General features: G+C 38.8%; 1 long non-coding RNA gene across 2 annotated transcripts in view; it reads left to right on the top strand.

The window, feature by feature from the left end:
* The first annotated feature begins 16 nt into the window (after nt 1-16).
* Nucleotides 17-4,865, top strand: part of LOC129052079 (uncharacterized) — a 40,270-nt gene continuing 35,421 nt past the window's right edge. Inside the window, exon 1 of one of the 2 annotated variants that reach the window (XR_008516819.2) lies at nt 17-180. This is a non-coding gene — a long non-coding RNA (uncharacterized LOC129052079). The remainder of the gene's footprint in view (nt 181-4,865) is intronic. The other variant, XR_010138740.1, reaches the window with a different exon arrangement.

Below are 4,865 nucleotides of genomic sequence, written 5' to 3'. Positions count from 1 at the left end.
ACCTAGAAGTCCCTGCATTCTGAGTTCCGTGCAACTAGGGTACTAGGAGCACAAATGCTCCAGTGTGAAATTGACTTCTTCTGGGGATGGTAGGGCTTCCTCTGTGGTCCAGTAATGGTGACGTCCCTAACTGGCAGCCTGGGCCCCAGCGTCAGGAGTTGGGCTCATGGTGACACAAAGGTAAGTCTCTCCCTTGCTGGAGTGCATCCTTGTCTCATCTTTCTCCAATTTACCACTGCAGGGAGTCCCAGGAACTCACCCCAGTTGCATTTTTCCATTGTCTATTTTTAAATGCCTGAGAACCAGGTTTCTGCTCTTCCTTGGCCATCTACAAAATTGAAGTTTTTTGGTTCTCCCCAACATGCCAGCACCTCAAAAACATTCATAACAACTTCCTGAAGGTTTCTTTTACATAAAAGACACGGACGAGCCATCCCTTCTCTGCTCATCTGTCTTCATTTAGCCTGAAGTGATAGACAAAAGCATACAGATATTTTCAGGCTTTCCTTAGACAAAGAATAGACAGTCTTCTGCCTTTCCAGGAAAGAATTCAACCCCAGAAACTGATGGTTGTTTTGTCCCAGGAAAGAACAGGTCTCTCGGGAGCGGTGCTGGGGCCACGGAGCAGCATCCCAAGGAGAGGAAGGAGGGACCATGTGCTCTCTCCCTCCACCTGTGCCCCATGCTTCTTTCCTCTTCCTCCTTTCCTCCTAGGTTGAAGACTGTTTCTTGGTGAATTGGGAACAGGGAATTTGCTGGTAGTGAGAGATGGTAGCTTGGGGGTGGCACAGGACTGTCGTTACCCATGGTTGGGCAGACTGTGTGTTTCTTCAAGGACAGCTCTGAAATACCTTGAGCATCTAAAGACAAAGGAAGCCTAGAATTGAACACATTTCTTAAAACATACATAAATTTATCAAGCTTTTTATTAGGATACACACCCAGACTGACATGCTTTGGCTAGGGCCTAATAAACATCTCCATGGAATTCACTAAATATTTCAGACTCTGCTTTGCCTCCATGTGCCCTAAATTTCCCTTTGCAATCTCCTACCCAACCCTCCTTCCTCTAGACTACCTTCATCCTCTTGTTCATCCTCTGGTCTCCGGTCTCCATGTCCTAACCTTCACTCCCTCTTCCTCCCCCAGCCATCACCTCCTTTTCCTCTCCTATACCCCTCCCTCACCCTCTTTTCCTCTCCATCTTTCTTTTTTAAGAAAAGAGCATTGCTATTTAATAAAGGGACTAATTGCCTTAATTTGTCCGTATCTCTTTTTAAGTAAAGACTTCATATCAATGTTTCATGGAAAGATCTCTTGTTTATTTAGGGAGTATGAATTTGAACTGGCATGCTCAGTTCATGTGGATATAAACTTGCTAGATTTAACAGAAAATATATGTAGATTATCCTATTTGTTATCTTCATTTCTATTTTCACACAATATAAAGATCCACAGTAATGAAATATATAAAAGTGTATGGTGCATAGTTTTATGCCTGGAACTCTCACTAATCTCCCCCATCCACTCCCCAAAGGTAACGACTGGAAAGTTTTTAATTTTCTTAAACCACATGGACATAATTAAATATATGCGTATGTGGCTGCCAGATGTGATGTGCTCACTAATATGTCTGTTATAGGTAATATGACTGATTTTGCTCAGTGGCTGGTGGGCCTTTGTGCATAATCAGTATTATTAGTAAGTCGATGGCTAGGAAGCAGGAGATTGTTAAGTACAGACACTTAATCCTTGGGTTAGGCTGTTCTTGTGTTGCTAAAAAGGAATACCTGAGGCTGTTTATAAGGAAGGAGGTTTAATTGGCTCACAGTTCTGCAAGCTGTGCAGGAAGCATGGCAGAGACATCTGCTCTCTTTCTGGTGAGGCCTCAGGAAGCTTTTACTCATGGCATAAGGCAAACGGGGAGCTGGTGTATCCTATGGCAAGAGCAGGAGTAAGAGATAGTGGGGAGGCACCACACAGTTTAAACAACCAGATCTCTGAGAACTCACTCACCCTCATGAGGACAGCACCAAGCCATTCATGAGAGATCCACCCCCATGATCCAAACACTTCCCACCAGGCCCCACCTTTACCACTGGGAATCACATTTCAACATAAGATTTGGACAGGACAAACATTCATACTATATCACCCCATTCTCAGTGACACTGCTTTGGCTAAGGGGACTTGGGGGTTATTTCTCAGGCTTTGTTCTAAGAAGGATGATATGGAGCAGGTGGGCAGGTTATTATTTCCCCATGCCTTGCAATGGAGTGGGTAAAGGAATTTACCCTATTTCCACTAGGGTGAAGCCAACTTCCTTACTGTTGTTCTGTCCACATACTTTGAGGTGGCCTAGAGTGTCTTGGTGTTTCCCTGTATGCCTCTGAAGCCCTTATATCCACACTAAACTTTTTAAAAAATCACTAATCAATCTCTTGTTATAGGTCTATTCATATTTTCCATTTCTTCTTTTTTCCAATTTGTAAAATTGTAGTAAAAGACATACAACATAAAAGTTACCACCTTAACCATTTTAAGTGTACAATTTAGTGGCATTAAATACATTTATAAAGTTGTGCAACCATTACTACTAGCAATCTCTAGAACTCTTTCATCTTGTAAAACTGAAACTATGCACCCATCGAACATTAACTTCCATTCTCCCAGCCCCCAGCAACCACCATTCTACTTTCTATAATTTTGACTACTCTAAATACTTCATATAAGTGAAATCATACAGTATTTGTCTTTTGTGATTGATTGACTTTTTAAATATAACCCTCATCTCACATACATATGTAATATATGTATGTATATATATGCATATGTGTATATGTATATATTATTGTTGTTTAATTCTTATTTGAAAAATAGAATTATGATACATATATACCTCCCAAATATAATATTTTACATAAAGAACAGAGACTTTGATAGAAAAGGGTAATTTCAATTTCTTTTTGTTTTTACTTTTATTTTAAGTTCAGGGTTACATGTGCAGGTTTGTTATATAGGTAAACTCGTGTCATGAGGGTTTGTCATACAGATTATTTTTTCACCCAGGTACTCAGCCTGGTATTCAATAGTTATTTTTTTCTGACCCTTTCCCTCTTTTCACCTGGCTTTTTTCACTTAGCATAGTGTCCTCAAGTTTAATCCACATTGTATCATATATCAGAATTTACTTCTTTTAAGCTGAATAATATCCCATTATATGTATATACTGCATTTTGCTTGTCAATTTTTTCTGGCAATGGACACTCGGGTTGCATTCATGTTTTAGCTATTGTGAATGATGCTGCTATGAACATACATGTACAAATATCTATGTGAGACTCTGCTTGAAATTCTTTAGGGTTTTATAGTGTTGTTCAGTTTCCTGTTTCCTTGATGATGTACTAATTGTTTTATCCACTATTAAAAGTGGAATATTGAAGTCTCTGATGACTATTGTTGAATTAGTTCTCCCTTTAATTCTATCAGTTTTTGCTTCATGTATTTTGAGACTCTATTGTTAGGTGCATACATGTTTACAATTGATATATCTTTCTGAATAATTGGCCATTTTATTATTACAAAATGTCCTTCTTTGTCTCTAATGACATTTTTTTTTCTTTTTTTATTATTATTATACTTTAGATTTTATAGTACATGTGCGCAATGTGCAGGTTAGTTACATATGTATACATGTGCCATGCTGGTGCGCTGCACCCACTAACTCGTCATCTAGCATTAGGTATATCTCCCAATGCTATCCCTCCCCCCTCCCCCCACCCCACAACAGTCCCCGAAGTGTGATGTTCCCCTTCCTGTGTCCATGTGTTCTCATTGTTCAGTTCCTACCTATGAGTGAGAATATGCAGTGTTTGGTTTTTTGTTCTTGCGATAGTTTACTGAGAATGATGATTTCCAATTTCATCCATGTCCCTACAAAGGACATGAACTCATCATTTTTTATGGCTGCATAGTATTCCATGGTGTATATGTGCCACATTTTCTTAATCCAGTCTATCATTGTTGGACATTTGGGTTGGTTCCAAGTCTTTGCTATTGTGAATAATGCCGCAATAAACATACGTGTGCATGTGTCTTTATAGCAGCATGATTTATAGTCCTTTGGGTATATACCCAGTAATGGGATGGCTGGGTCAAATGGAATTTCTAGTTCTAGATCCCTGAGGAATCGCCACACTGACTTCCACAAGGGTTGAACTAGTTTACAGTCCCACCAAGAGTGTAAAAGTGTTCCTATTTCTCCACATCCTCTCCAGCACCTGTTGTTTCCTGACTTTTTAATGATTGCCATTCTAATTGGTGTGAGATGATATCCCACTGTGGTTTTGATTTGCATTTCTCTGATGGCCAGTGATGGTGAGCATTTTTTCATGTGTTTTTTGGCTGCATAAATGTCTTCTTTTGAGAAGTGTCTGTTCATGTCCTTCGCCCACTTTTTGATGGGGTTGTTTGTTTTTTTCTTGTAAATTTGTTTGTGTTCATTGTAGATTCTGGATATTAGCCCTTTGTCAGATGAGTAGGTTGCGAAAATTTTCTCCCATTTTGTAGAAATGTAGAAATGTTTTGTAACTTAGTCCTTTTTTTTTTCTGATATTGGAATAGCCACTCTATCTTTCTTTTGGATACTGTTATAGTTATAAATAGTTTCTATACATTCTGCCAATCTCTAAAATTTAATTGGAGAGTAATCTATTTACATTTAATGTAGTTATTGATAAGGTAGGATCCATGTCTGCCATTTTAATATTTGTTTTCTGAATTTTTCATGTTCCTCTATTTCTCAGTTACTGTCTTTTATGTTAGACTTTTCCTAATGTATCACTTAATTCTCTTTTTGTTTCTTG

The sequence above is a fragment of the Pongo abelii genome, chromosome 21 (assembly GCF_028885655.2).
Source record: "Pongo abelii isolate AG06213 chromosome 21, NHGRI_mPonAbe1-v2.0_pri, whole genome shotgun sequence".
Classification (NCBI taxonomy): Eukaryota; Metazoa; Chordata; class Mammalia; order Primates; family Hominidae; genus Pongo; species Pongo abelii.
This window is presented reverse-complemented; position numbering and strand designations above follow the sequence as displayed.